The sequence below is a fragment of the Microtus ochrogaster genome, chromosome X (assembly GCF_000317375.1).
Source record: "Microtus ochrogaster isolate Prairie Vole_2 chromosome X, MicOch1.0, whole genome shotgun sequence".
Taxonomy (NCBI): Eukaryota; Metazoa; Chordata; class Mammalia; order Rodentia; family Cricetidae; genus Microtus; species Microtus ochrogaster.
Genome location: NC_022026.1, coordinates 24,936,205 through 24,950,978, shown reverse-complemented (window position 1 = coordinate 24,950,978; position 14,774 = coordinate 24,936,205). Strand labels below are relative to the sequence as shown.

The 14,774-nt window shown below is 49.4% G+C and overlaps 1 protein-coding gene across 2 annotated transcripts in view; it reads left to right on the top strand.

Annotated features, from left to right (window-relative positions):
* The window catches only part of Stard8 (StAR related lipid transfer domain containing 8), a 77,034-nt gene that overhangs the window by 47,884 nt on the left and 14,376 nt on the right, over positions 1-14,774 (top strand). The gene's annotated exons all lie outside the window — the stretch shown is intronic.

The window sequence follows — 14,774 nt, the reverse complement described above, 5'->3', positions numbered from 1 at the left end:
AAGAAGAAGAAGAAGAAGAAGAAGAAGAAGAAGAAGAAGAAGAAGAAGAAGAAGAAGAAGAAGAGAAAGAGACAGAGAAAGGGGGAAGCAGAGAAGTGGGGAGAGGCAGAAGCGAAGCTACCTCTCCGAGAGGAAGATGGGAAAGAGCGCTTTTTTTCATTTGTGACTGGGGGCTTGACTTGTGCGTGTGCTTACGTACACGGGTCCGTGTAGATGAGAGTCAGTGGATTAGAGGGCCCCAGTCAGGGCCACCGTCACAAGTCTCAAGTACCGAGCTTGTGTGTTGAGTTTCCTCTGGCGTGGCCCTCCATGTTGTTGAGGACTTGCTGAGTAGTCGCTGCTCCTGTGTACCACAGCCACAGGCAGGGATTTGAGAACCCAAATATTAAGTTCCTTAGCAGTCCATGGTGCCACAGAACCAAGAATGAGGGTTCAGAGGACTAGACACCTGGAGGTCTAAATTTAGTCTCTTGTTCTCCCAACAGTTTCTTGCTGGTTTTCCCTTGGCCAGATTAAATGAGGGGACTCCTCGCGGAGTGTTTGTTAGCTACCAGCTGCTGTCTAGATGATTAGTCATTAGAGTCAGCCTCGGCACCAGTACTCATGGAGGACCCATGGTTAGGAGACCCTGGGGAACTCTGCTGTCCACTTGGGGTTCAGTGGCCGAGATGTCCTCAGAGAGGGTTTAAAGGCATCACGAATAATTCTAAGCCTGTTTTTAAAAAGAGAAACAATGGCATAATTAGATCTCAAACACCCAATACTCCTTGCTCCTTCACTCCATTTCTTGTTCCTTTGAAACAAATGCCAGACATGTTATCAGTTCATCTAAAATATGTCAATATGTCTTTCTAAAAGATAAGGACTTGCAACACAATAACCACAGCATCCTTATCACACCGAACCTAGTCCCGCAGTGTCGCAGTGTCACCAGAGGTTTGGTCAGTATTCACATTGTTTTGCCCTAGGGTTCCCAGCAGAGGGGAACTGCTTTTGACTGAGGGTGACTGACCAGTGGATGACATTTGATCTGAACTGGAGAAGAGAGGCTAGAAGGGTTAGAGACCCTGGGCTCTTTGTTTTACAAATGTCACATTGCCAGTAGCAGACGTTAGCTGCCTCTGGGGGCTCCTGATCCCAAGGCTGACCTGAAGAAGCTTCTTGTAGAAACTCCAGAAACTCTGCCTTCATTCCTCTAGCAGCAAAAGAGAGATTTAATTCCCACTTGCGTCCTGCGCTCAGGGGCCACCCAAGAGTTTGAGGTCAGCAGGCCTGGGAGAATTCCTGGGAGGCTGCTTTCTGTCCAGGCCCCTCCCCAGCTCTGGGACCCTGAGGCCAATTTGAAGCAAAACAGGATGCGTTCAGGATGAGCGTCTTTCCCAGCTTGTCATCTAATCACTAAGGCCCAGCTTGGAGCTTCCTCTTTCATTTATGATAAAAACCCTTCACTGTCTCTCTCTTCCCTCCTTCCCCATTAAGGGTGTGCTGACTTCCTCCATTTCCGGGCCAGCCCTCCTCCAGCCCCACGTGGGCAGGGTGAGGCCTCTGCCCTCATCTGCCCCACTGCAGGCTGTCTTGTCAGGGAGAGAAAGACCCCTGGAATGTCCTGCCTGGCTACAGCTTCTTGCTCTTGGGCTGTCCTTGGGAAAGGAGTGGCCCCTTTCCAACAATCCTGGGGTCCTGCCACTGCTTGGTTAATAATTGAGCCACATAATAACCACCTTGGAAAGTCACCTCTACAGGATGGCCATTAACTAACTCCCTGTCCACTCCAAGCCTTAAAGGGACCCCATCCTAAACATTTACATCCTCCTAGAGGGATACTGACAAATATCCAGTCATGAAAACTTCTGGAGCCAATTACAGTTCTGCCCCTCTGTCCTCTGTTTGGACAAACAAAGGTAGCTATTCCTATTGTTTGAAGTATATATACTCACGTTAGATGTTGTCGACTTTTGGGTAGGCTTTAGAGTCAGATAGGGATTGAGGTATTTCTAGGAGCCTAAAAGAACAAGCAATGACCCTGGTAGCGCAAGCTTGTAATTCTAGCTACCCAGGAAGTTGTGGCAGAAGGCCTGCCTGGACTACAGAATAAGTTCAAAAGCCAACCTAGCAAGATCTTGCGTCAAAATAAGGGGGCGGGGCTCAGCTCTCACTCATACCTAGCATGTGTGAGGCCCAGTGTCCAATCCCACATACTGCTGAGATGGGAAGAGGGGAGAGGGACTGGAGCCAGTTAGCTGAGAGACTGAGGGCCTCCGGTGTGGAAGATAAAGTCTTTCACCAAGAACCTGTGTCTAGGTGGGCAGAGGGAGGTGGGAAGAGTCAGGCCAGAACCCAGACACAATTTAGAAGATTCTAGGATACAAACACTTTTCTATAGTTTCAGACCAAACACAGACACCAACATTTTGTGAGCCCTGTGTGTCTAATAGAGCCAGGAACTTGGCCTCTGTTTCTGTCTCTGAGTGACTTCAGGCAAATGCATGTGTTAGCCCTGGGCCTCCATTTCTACATCTATAACTTGGGTGGGACAGGTAGATGGGCTGAGGGTTTCCCAGCTCCCTTCCAGCTGTGCAAGCTTGTGTTTCCACTTAACACCTTTTGCTTATCCCCAGGGTGATATGGGGCTGGCTACAAATTTTCCCAGGCCCAGCCACTACATCTGCATGGCCTGGGCCAGGTTGGGACTTCTGAGTCCACTACTGCCACAGCTGGAGTTCTCTCAGGCTTGGGCAGTCTGCTCCCTAACTCCTCCCCATGTTTGCATCTGTCCCAGGAGATCTCCCTCTGACCCATTCAGTCACAAGTTAATGAGTGACTTTTCCCTCTGGGGAATATGAGCCCAAGGTGTTCCTGAGATCTCAGGGCAGTGTGGGAATCAGGGGAGGGTTTAGCCTGTTGCAGTCACCTTTATTTTGTTTCCTCACAATCTCCCCTAGAGGTAGGTATGCAAACAGAGTCCGGGAAGCAAGGCCTTCGGAGCACACAAGGCCCACACCTTCTCAAGCTAGACTCTCAACCCCCAGTGCTGTCTAGGAGCTATTCAGCTGGCTTCAGCACCCTGGAGCAATGTAAGTCGCAAGCTGCTGCTTCCCATCAGTGGGATGACTGCATGTTTTGTCTCCTGTTGACTTAATAGTATCGCCTTGAGGCTTTTAACCCCCAGACCCAGTTCTGCCCCTAGGAACTGCCTACCACCTCCTTTTCTCTCTGCCTTCAGAAGTCTGAAGATAAAGCAGGCCCCTCTATTTTCTTCAGCCCATCCATATCAGCTCCTGCAAATACTCCTTTGGGGCCTGGTTTGGCCTCCTCCTCAACCTCATCATTGTCCTGCTACATGCTGCTATTTGTGGCCCTTTTAGCAGTGGGGTACACCCGAATCTTCTGTTTCTTTTCACTCTGAACTTTTCAGGATGATCACTTTAATAAGCCCTCTCTAGTGATCCCACCAGGCAGATGCTAAGATCCCAGAATCTTGAGACATTTTAGATAATCCTGTCCAGGTGCTTTGTTGTTCAGGTCCAGTCTGCAAAATTAGGGAACCATTAGGAAAGCAGGGCCTTTTTCTTAGTATTTGTCCTCTTCCTTGACAGATGACAAGGTTGTTGAGATAGATATTCAGCTAACTGTGCTGATTATAACGTAGCCTGGTTGGGGGGCTTTAAAAACTCTGCTTTTCTGCCATTTGCCCTCTGCAGCTGGTGGGGAGGAAGGAAAGGGGGCATTTTAGGGGATACTGAGGCAGAAATGGGTGTGAGATATGCCTACAGTGGGGACTACAAGAGTGAATCAGGCAGGGAGAAATACCAGCTCAGTCATCCCTTCCTGTGACAAGCAATGATGACAGCAGCCAGTCCCGTTTCTTTAGTTTCCAGGACCTTTTCACTTCCATGGTCCCTCTGTGTTCTCAGAACAGCCTGGCAAAATAGCTGCCCTGATCCCTTCAATGTGATCTTTGGGAAACCCATCTGAGGCTCAGGAGGAGGAGAGAACAGCTTCCAATGGGACAAGATTTGGATCCCAGGTCACCACACTCCACTCTCCCTGTTTTTCTCAAACCACCCCCGTGCTCAAGGCAGCTGAGGCTGACTCGGCAGCTTCCTCACCACAGAGGAACCTCTGCCTTGCCTACAACTCTGTTCCTGTGGTAGAAGGAGCAACCTCCAGGGGAGGTGGCCTGGGATTTCCTGTCCTTTATCTGGACTGGCCAAAGACTGGCCTGTCTGAAGTATGTACTTGTAGCCCACCATTTTGCTGTAAGCTGAGTTCAAATCAGGCAGGGCAGGGGCAGGGATGTTGTAGGAAGGGCTTGGCTCTAGATAGCTGGCACATTTAGCCTGTACCTCAGCAAGACCGTCTCAATGGACAAAAAATAGAGAGACTGAGGACGTGGCTCAGTTGATAAAAAGCTTGCCCAGCATGCACGAGGTCCTGTGTACAACTCCCTGTACTATAAACCGGATGTGCTGTCACACTCCTGATCCTAGCACTTGGGAGGCAGAGCAGGAGAATCAGAGGTTGAAGGTTTGTCCTCAGCTACATAGCAAATCTGATGCCAGCTTGGGATATATAGGACCCCGTCAAAGAGAAAGAAAGCAAAGGAAAGAATGGGATGTGGGGGAAGGCCCGAAGTAGAGCAGAGCTCTCTTCACAAGGTGTTCTGAGCAAGAGGCTGTTGTGAGAACATGCTCTTTTCGGTAGTCTTGTACAAAGCCTTGGGTGGCTTCACATCTCTGAGCCTGCGTTTGCCAACAACGAGGAGACGTGTACCTGCGTCCCAAGGCTGTTGAGTATTCAGTCCAGCTATGTAAATAAAGTGTGTGTGCAGTTGCCGCTAAGTAGTACTTGGTGCAGCCTTGTTACTTCGCTGTCTTTCACCGGCCTGGGGTTATGCAGGGCTCCAGCATACCACCTCGGTACATGGGGTTTGGACTTCCTGTGACTTGAGCTTCTATCACGTCTAGGAAACTTCTCTTGTAGGGCTTCTTCCTTTGGTCATCTTTGGTGGCATTTGTGACACTGCAACAGACTGTGGTAATGATGATAATGGCAAGCATAGTGACCTCTTCTAAATCCTTGACACATTTTTACCATACTTAACTCCTGTGACGATTCTGTGAGGCAGTTAAAGCTATGACATATAAAGAAGATGAGTAAGAAGCAATTAAAGAAAAGACATGTCCAAGGTCAGACAACTGAGTGGGGGATAAAATGAGGACCTAGGTGTTTTGACAATACCTCCTGTAACCTTAATGGCAGACTCTTTCTAGATACTTGGCCTGAAGGGAAGGGCATTGGTTTACACCACTCTTCTCCCTCCAAGTGCTCATCATGTCTAGAAGCAACTCGTCTTTCTGGGCATTCAGTCCCCCAAACCACTGGCCTACTGGCTCTGCCCCCACCCTATCTCTAAGGTAGAAGGAGGAAAAGCATGAAATCTTGGGATAGAGACTGTAAACTAGAGCTTCACTGGAGTTGGGAAGGGCCTGTAGGAGGGGTTTGGGGGTGGTTCTGGCATTGGCACTAGGTCTGCTTTATTAGCACCTTCTTGCACTGAGGATGGGGAGCAGGGGGCTGGGTGTCACCGGGGAAGAAGAGACATTTTAATGTGCTGTCTTGACAACCGGTTGCATTATTTAGAAAGTGTGGGTGGGTAGGGGCAGGGAGAAGGCTGGGTGGATTAACACTTGTGAGATCTCCTCAGCTCATGTGGCCCATGCTTGTATTGGGATTATGTGGGTGGGGGAGTTACCCAGAACATCTAGCCTCCCCACCCCCACCAAGTATACCCATCTTAGACTCTTCGGGGGTTGCAAGCTTCCTTCCTTAGGTCGTGCTAGCTGCCAGCTCCCCTGCTTTGGAGTTTGTTCCCTGTTGTCTTGTCTCCAAAACAAGCTTCAGGGGTGCCTCAAAGGATAGTTTGTCTTAGTCTCTGCTTTCCTGCGGCAGATGGGCCAGACACCATCTCTGGTCAGATACACTGGGAGAGCTCTGCTTCTGTTGTATTTTCAGACTGCGGTGCCTAGCATACGGCCTGGTACTCATGTACCATAACTTGAATACATCCATGGTTCACAGGGAATGACCTTGGAGGGGAAATCCAAGAGGGGCTGAAATGGGAACCCATGGGCCGAAAGGGTTCTGGCATTTAGGCAGGTTCCTTGCTCCATCTGTCCCCCAGTAGAAGACCCCTGCCCTTTCACAGCCTCGGGCTTCTGGTTGTGCAGTAGTCACTTCTTGCTTTGGACAGGGTTGTTGGGACCGCCAAATGGAATGTGAGATGATCTAGTGCTTTTCCCATAGATGGAACTATTTCAGGCTAAGGGTTCATACTGGGATTGTGGGGGGGGCACAGGTTGGGGCTAGTGAGATCAGTGCGAGACCAGGTTAGCCCTGTTTTCAGCACCCCAGATACCCAGGCACATACCCTCCACTACGCACACACAGGATAAATGGGCTGTTATCTCATTTGATCTTTGCAAAAAAAACCATAATGTTGGTTCTGTGATTACAACCCTATTTCAGAGATAAAGGCAGTGAGGCATAGGGAAACTTTGCAGCCCAAGGAATACCATCTGAGCAGTCCTTGGGTGGAAAGACAGTAACTCTTCAGTAACTATGACTGTCTGGTACTCATTGCTCTTAATTGACAAATTTGGTATCATCCATATTGCCATTAATGAGCACAGTCCATTAACAAGGATGGAAAGCAGCTGTGTCTTCAGGTTGTCAGCCTCGGTCTTCCCACCTTACCTCACAATGCTGTCAGGGCAATGCTGTCCGGGCAATGCTGTCCGGGCAATGCTGTCCGGGCAATGCTGTCCGGGCAATGCTGTCCGGGCAGGCCTTTCACAGCCATTTGGAGTTCTCTTCCCAATGGTCCTGCCATGGCCCCAGCACTCACATGGTCTGCCCTACCCCTAGCCACGTGCACACCCCAGCCCTCTCTCTGGCTGGTTGAAGGCCTGAAGGGAGCAGTCGTGTCTGCTCGCTTCTTGAAGAGGTCACTTCTTTCAAGGCCCATTTCCTTTCTGTCAGAGACAATTTTTTTTTTTCTGGATCCCAGGGTGGAGCCAGGCTACTTTAAGGCATTTCCTGCCCAGAAGTTTATATTTGGCTTCAGCAAAAGGAAAGGGAAATAGGCAAGGGGAGTAGGATGAAGAGGTGGTGGCCTGGGGTCAAAATAAGCCAGCACTGAGACTTTGTGGGCCCAGAGAGGGAAGAAGAGGGAATGAGCGCTTGCCAATGTTTCAGGTGAACCTTATTGCCTGTCCTTAAGCTAATTTGAAGAACTAATAGCTCCCCTGGGGTAGAATGCCTCCACCCTTAGGCAGAGCTCATTTTCTGGTCTTCTACCTGGATGTTCCCGAGTCATTGCTTTCGGCCCCGGGGCATGGCATTCTGCCAAGCAGTACCGCCTTATAGTACAGCACCCGCTGTAAGCTTCAGGTAGATAGATGCTCTGCTCTGGTTCCTACAGAAGCTAGAGCCAGAAGCAGGGACACTGTTAAGTTGGGAAGCAGAGCTTCCTGTCTGGGCGTTGCCAGAACATTCAGTATCCCTCATCACACAGCCTTGGGAGCACCCAGACAAATAGAAGCCAGTGAGATGGGCCTACCAGTCAAATGAGGAAGGCAGCTTCACAGGCTGATGGATGTAGACAGTCAGGGAGGCCTCGGGGACAGGGATGCTCACTCTAGTCTGAAACTTGGGTATCTGTTTAGAGTAGGCCAGTTTCTGCCCTCGGTTCTGTGCAGTGAGGAGCCGATTAGGTTGCAGAGTAGGAGAGTGACTAGGTCAGGACTGGAATCTTTGGGAGGAGAAGCTAGTAGGGTAACATGTTGACAGGAGAAACTGGGAATTAGAGACAGAGAGAGCTGAGGTACTCTAGGCATGAGACTCTATCTAGAACATAGCTGTGTATGGGAAGCCTGACCATTTAGTGGGTGTGCTTGTTAGAAGCTGATGACTCAGTCAGGAGGAAACAGGAGGACAAGGTGTTGGATGGCTTTTGAGGCAAGAACATCAGCAGAGCTCTTCCCTCCCATTCCCCTTTTGGGGTGCCTAAGACCAAACACATATTCCTCCACAATCTAGGCCAGCTCCTCCACTGAACCACCCAGCGCCATTGCCACTTGATCAAGAGGTTGGGGGATAGCAACCAGAAGACGAGAAACTAGGTTCAGAGAGAGGTAGGGGCTCCCCTAATATTACACACAAGTTGGTAGGGGAGCTAAAACTGTCAAGTGGTTTGCCTGCCCTTCAGGCCAAAGGTTTGGGCCCATACGGCAGAAGAGAGCAGTTCCTGCGGCTCTAGCATTCTGCCTTACACTAGTTTGGTTGGCATCTCTTGCCTCTAGGCTGGAGACTGGAATGGGTGAAATAGCACATAGCTTATTAAAACAAACATCTTTCCTTGTTGTGGTGACCTTGTCAGAGCACCTGGGACTAAGTTGGGGACAGGAGCCCCTGGGGGCAAGAAAGCTAATAGAGTGACTGCAGCAGAGCAGGTGGCAGCTTTGACCTTCACTGTCCCGGGGAAACCCTGGGTTGGGTAGGAATGTCAACTGACTGCTTTGGCCCCGCTGTGTCAATTGCTAGCCTAGGAGACCACAGGCCTGGCTGCCTCTGGACCCAGATTCTCAAATAGCCCTAGTGAGCCAGGATTGACTTAACCTCATAGCTCATGCAAGTCTTCTTATTTAGAGCTGCTTACAGGGCTCAAACCAGTACCTTGGGGAGTGGGAGAGGAGCCAGAGCACTGTGCTTGGGGGGCTTGTATGATTTCCATATATATAGAACTCCATACCAGAGCTGCCACCTTGCTGGCTGACCCATAAAGTCAAGGGATCGCCACTGACAGAGGTAGCTATGCTTCACCTCACCATGACATTGGTAGGGCTACCTGAGGTGTCTTGGCAAGACTGAAATTGACCCTTCAGACTTCTCCCTCACATCTAGTTGGGATGATCAAAGACAGCTTCAGAAATCGTCAACTGGGAAGGAAATTTGTCCCGATGGGAGTCCTTTTGGTGGAGACTCTTGAGGTTCACCCCGTGAGCAGGTGCAGACGTGAAGGGTCTGAGGGGCGGTACTTTAGCGGCTCTGCACATACACACTAGCTAGCCCCAAACTTCAGTGGCTTGGGAACTTGCTACCACCCTCTGCCATATAGCCCTCCTAAGCTGTTTGCTTTGTCGGTCCTTCATTTGTGACAGGAAGACTCCAAAAGTATTGCTCACATGGCCCGAGGAGCTTGGCATCCAGCTGCAGTTCCGGCAGAGACTCAGGCTGGCATCTGAACAGGTGCAGCAGGGCCCCAATCCTGCCCTACGACCTAGCAAGCAGAAGGCCAGCCAGTGTCTAGTACTGCCAAAGTAGGCTGGCTGATGTACAGCGGCCCTTGCCGTGGTGCCCCTCCAGTGAGGTTTGGAATGTGGGATGGGAGCTATTTTTGTCTTGTCTCCCTTCCTCCCTGCTTCTCCTTCCCCTGCCAGAACTGAGTTAGAGTGGCCATTCCAGCTAAGAGCCGCAGTGGTAGAGAGTGGCTGTGGATCTGTGGGCCTTTCACTTGGCAGGGATTAATCCACCTTCTTCTACCTCATGGTCAAGAAGGGAAGTCTCAGTGGCCCCAGAATACCCGATAGTTCCATGAAGACCTTTTTCTCTCTATCCCAAAGAGGTAAGAAAGCCAGCTAGTCACCTGTCACAGCATCTCTTGGCTGCACCTCTACGAGTCACATTCCTGTGCTAAGCTCAAAGGCTAGGTGGGTAAAGTGCCCATAAGAAGGACACAGAAGGAACAATTGGGACCAGTGCCAAGGATGGTCGCTTCTGTGCCACAAAGTCCCCTCTCAAGGCCATTCTGTCTTAAAAATGCTCCTCTCTAGGGGTGGCAAGTGAAAACAGGAAATGCACCTTGGATCAGCCAAGAGAAATGAACTAAGAAATTTTGAGACAGGGCTTAGCATCTCCTAGCTCCAGTACAGGGCCTGTAGTGATATGCAGCTCCGTGGCCTGCCTCCCTCTCCTTGTCCAACCCAGGGCTTCACAGAGCCTACCCTGGGAACTTACATTGTTCCATAGACAGCGGTATCACAATACCCTTGGAATACTAGCTTTTCCTCCTGTTCCCACTAAAAGTGGAAGAGACCAGCCTTGATACTAGACCCTGCTTTGTGAAGCATCCGACCTATGGCAGGGGTCATGAGATGCCTTATCAAACAGGAAGCTAGTAAGTAAGGTAAAAGAGGCCACTATGGCTTCTGAAAGACAGGAACAGTCAGCTAACGATTTGATTAAGTGACCTTCACAAACAGCCACAGACTCCTTCCCCTCTCCCCACCATAGGCACTCCTATTAGTGTTGGTCATTCTCTTGCTTGTTCCCTCGAGGCCTGGAGCAAACTTCGACCAGTGGCTCGAACATGCCTACATGCCTGATTCCAGCCTCTGGAGAGCATCTTTCCAGGGCTCTCTCCCTCGTGTGTGTGTGTGTGTGTGTGTGTGTGTGTGTGTGTGTGTGTGTGTCTATTTCTCTGGCCAAGACTGGTAGGGCAGGAGATTTTATCTTTCCCATACTCTAGAACCACCTGCAGAGCTCCCAGAAGCAAAGAAACAAATAAAATGCAACTTTGTCCCAAGAGATTCAAATTTAAATAGTCAGGACACTGGCATTTTTCACATCTTCCCAGGAGCTAATGGGCACATAGAGTAGAGGGTGATGGTGAGATCTACCCAAGATCCGTTACTACCCATGAGTGGTAACTAATAAGAGACAATTTCATGTCAGTCCTTGGGACACCTGTTTGTTCCCAGCCTCGGGCCCTTTATCTTATCTGGCGCCCAGGCCTGAGATGGGCTTTTTTTGGTTGAGAAAGAGAAAAAAGAACCTGGAGCCTGAGCAGCTCCTTTGCAGACTACTGAGCATCTCAACAGAAGGACCTTAATTTACGGCAGATACACATGTGAAGAGGGGTACCATCCCTGGACTAAGGTTCATGCTGTTGGCTAAGTGAGGCCTTGCTTGCCTCTTGGAACATAGTTGCCTGGTACCTTATGTCTTCCTCCTAGTTCTCCTTTCTCATCTCCCTGGACCGAACACAGCATCTCCATGAGCCTTAAAGTCTCAGGAGGTTACAAAGTTCAAATAGCCTTACCCAAACTATCTCTGTGTAATGGCAACTTTCATTTGTCACATTTAAACCCAGCAAAGGAAGACTGTGGGTGTCTGGCTCAGCTGCAGAGAGCTTGCCTAGCCTGGACAAATGAGGCCCTGGATTCTATCTCCAGCGCAGAAACAAACAGGAAGAGGAGGGGAGGAAGGAGAGGAGGAGGACCAAAGGTTTGATCACACCCGTGTGGTAACCAAGGAAGTTGGCAGCAGACTCTTTTTTTCCTTTTATTGAAAATAGATTCTTTTCTCATACAATATATCCTGATTACAGTTTTCCCTCCCTCTACTCCTCCCAGTTCCTCCCCCCTCCCCTGCCCTCCCCTCTGGATCCACTCCCTTTCTGTCTCTCATCAGAAAAGAACAGTTTTCTCAGAAATAACAACCAAGCATGACAAAATAACATATAATAAAATGAAGCAAAACCTATCATATTGAAGTTGGACATGGCAACCCGACTGGAGGAAGAGTCAGAGACCCTCTCATTTTCACAGTTGGGAGTCCCATAAAAATACTAAGCTAATAGCTATAATATATATGCAGAGGACCTACTGCGGACCCGTGGAGGCCCTGTGCTTGCTGCTTCGGTTTCTGGAAGTTCGTATGTGCCTCGCTTAGTCGATTCAGAGGGCCTTGTTCTAACAAGAATTTTGATCCCCATTGTATAAATGTAGCAACCATAGTTTAGAGCGGGAGGCCAGGTGCCCACGATGATTTAAGCAGTAAGCAGGGAACTGTCTTGATTAGAATTTCCCCCTCAATCTAGTCGTTGCTGTTAGGCATTAACCTCTTTGACAGATATTGGTCCTTTTTTCCCCGAGTGTGTGAAATTTTCCAGTGTTCATAGAATGTCAGCAACAGGATGCCTACTTTTCACCTTGATCCCTCCTCTGCATAAACATGCTCTGTGCTAAGAAGGTCTATGCTATGACTTGTATGCACGGAGGTGCATATATTATCACTGGCTTCAGAAGGCTTCCGCTATACTGCTTTGTGGTACCCTTTCTTTTGTGACACTCTGTAAAGGACACTTGTGGGTTGACCTATGAGTCCGATTCTTCTCTCGAGCTTCCCATTTTCCTGTGCCCTGACTCTGAAGCTTATAGAAGTTAGGCACTTCCCCAGGGAGAGAATCTGAGCTTTCATATAGATGGAATCCAGTTTTGGCCAGCTGAATGCTGTTACTGACCTGTCCTGGCTTTGGCCAGAGCACCAGCTGCAGAATACAACAATTGAAATGGCTGGCGGTCGTTCTCTGGAATCTGCACATCTGGACACAGAGGTTAGGGCCAGGGGCTACAGACATTCCTGCCTCACTCGCCTCAGCCTGCCCAGTGTCACTCTTCCTGTTGGGCACATAAGCCAGATCTCGGTCTGGGCTGTGCTGGTTCCAGCCTCAGGTGAGTTGACTTTCATGTAGGTGGGGGTGGAAGGTCACCACTGGCCTAGTCTGACAGGCAGGGACATGTTAGATGGATGAAGCAAAGTACTTTAGTTCACCCCTTAATCACCAAGACATTTGTCCCTGACTGCTCCATCTGAGAAGGAGCCCCAGGGCCTCCAGGCCTTGCTGAGATGGTGCATTGTCAGAAGTCAGTGTCCCTGACATCCTGCTCGCTAATAACCCATTACATTCTCTGGATTCCTGCTCTGGAGGGCTGCTGAGGAATTCAGTCCTGAGACCTACCTCAGACTCCTTTGCTCCTTTCTTTGTCTTGCAGCCCCTCCAAAGTCTCTGCTGCTTTACCTCACTTCCCTGGGCCATTTGGCCCCAATTCTGAGATTGATGGGACTCCTTCTTCAGACACAGAAACTCAGGTTGGCCAGGCCACTTTCTCCAGTTCTCCCTTTTATTTTGGACTTTCAAAACCAGATCTGGGGGGGGGCACACAGTTATTGAGTGCTTGGCATAGTGTGCCAATGGCTTTTCTCTTTTATTTGGGACTTTCAAAACCAGATCTGGGAGGGAACAGTTACTGAGTGCTTGGCATAGTGTGCCGATGCCTTTTCTCTCCCCTCATGTTTTACTTAATGCTCCTTTTAGTGGAGGCAATAGAGAGATGTGTAACTTGCTCATTTGTCAGAGTTTGTGACTGGCAACATCAGGATTTGAACACAGGTCTGTGATTTCACTAAACAAGAAGGAGCAGAAAACAATTTGTCAGAACTGAGAACTGGTTCCTTGCTTGTCTGGAGTCTGAGGACTGGTAATGTAATATCATGGGAACATGGAATTAAATGATCAGGATTGTAGCTTCAGTTATGATATTTAATTGTGGGTTACACTGGATACTTACTGTCTTTATTTTGTGTGTGCTTGTACACTATAGCTTGAAATAATATTAATGCAGGGCTAGTGAGAAGCACACGCACACACACACAGATAGATAGATAGATAGATAGATAGATAGATAGATAGATAGATAGATAGATAGATAAATGTGTTCCTGGCATGCAGAGAACTAGTGACCATACTAAACTTGCTACCCTTTAGAGGTCACTGTCTCTTGTCCTCACCTCTTTGGAAAGTCTAACCTTGTCCATTCTTCCGATTTTTTTTTTCGTCTTAATCACGGGAAAACAATGCAGGGTGCTCAGATCCTAGAAGCGCCTTCTCTTGGGACTATGGTGAAAACAGAGGACAAGGAAGTGGTTGTGGTACCCAGCTTAGCTGTCCTAGCAGACAAACCATATGTTTCAGCCGCTCCCTTACTTGGCGTGGGTAGTCCCTTCATCTTTCCCCTTCCTTTGGTCCTGAACCACTGGCCTGGGGAGGTGAATCTTTTACCAGACCTGCATCGCCCCCTGTCAGACAAGCTGAGGTACTGCTAGCAGAGTTCTACCCTCCCACCCACCCACCCCCACCCTGAGCAGTACCTTGGCAACACCTGCATAGGGAAGAAGTAGCTGCTGCTGCTAGTGACCAGGAGGGTCTCCTCTGTGTCTCAGATCTGGCTGTCCATTGCATCCAGCTCTGTCAGGTACTCCCAGAGCAGAAGAGAAAGCCTTTCTCTTCCAAAACTCTCCAAGACCCCACAGGCCAGCACTGTGACAGCCTAAGGTTCGACACTAGATTATTCCACAAGTAGGCTTGAGGCCATAAGGAGAGGCAGGAGTGTTCTGGGAAGTCCCCTGCGGAAGGAGGACTGGACATTAACGAGTAGATGGGGAGAGAAAGAACCGGGGCAGCTGCTGTCACAAGGGCTGGAAGGCCAGAGGAGAATCAGACCTAACGTGGACCAGGTCCCACACCACCAGTCTGTCAGCTGTGAGACTGCAGGCAAGTCTCCTCTCCCATCCTGTCCACTTTCTTCCCCTCTTCTCCGTGTCTCAAGCCCAGGCTGGTCTTGAATTCACAACCTGCCTACCTCTACCTCCTAACTTCTGGGATTATAGGTGTGTCTTGTGCCTGGCTTGAGTCATTTCCTTTCCGAGTTTGTTAATATGGTGGCTGCAGTGAGAACAGTCGGACCTTCTTCACAGGTGATTATGGCTGAAATGAGATTTGCCTCTCAGCGGATTGGGTGATGGTAGCCGTGCTAGCGAAAAAGGAATTAGAAAGTACTGTTGGACATCTCATATCTCCTAGCTGAACTAGG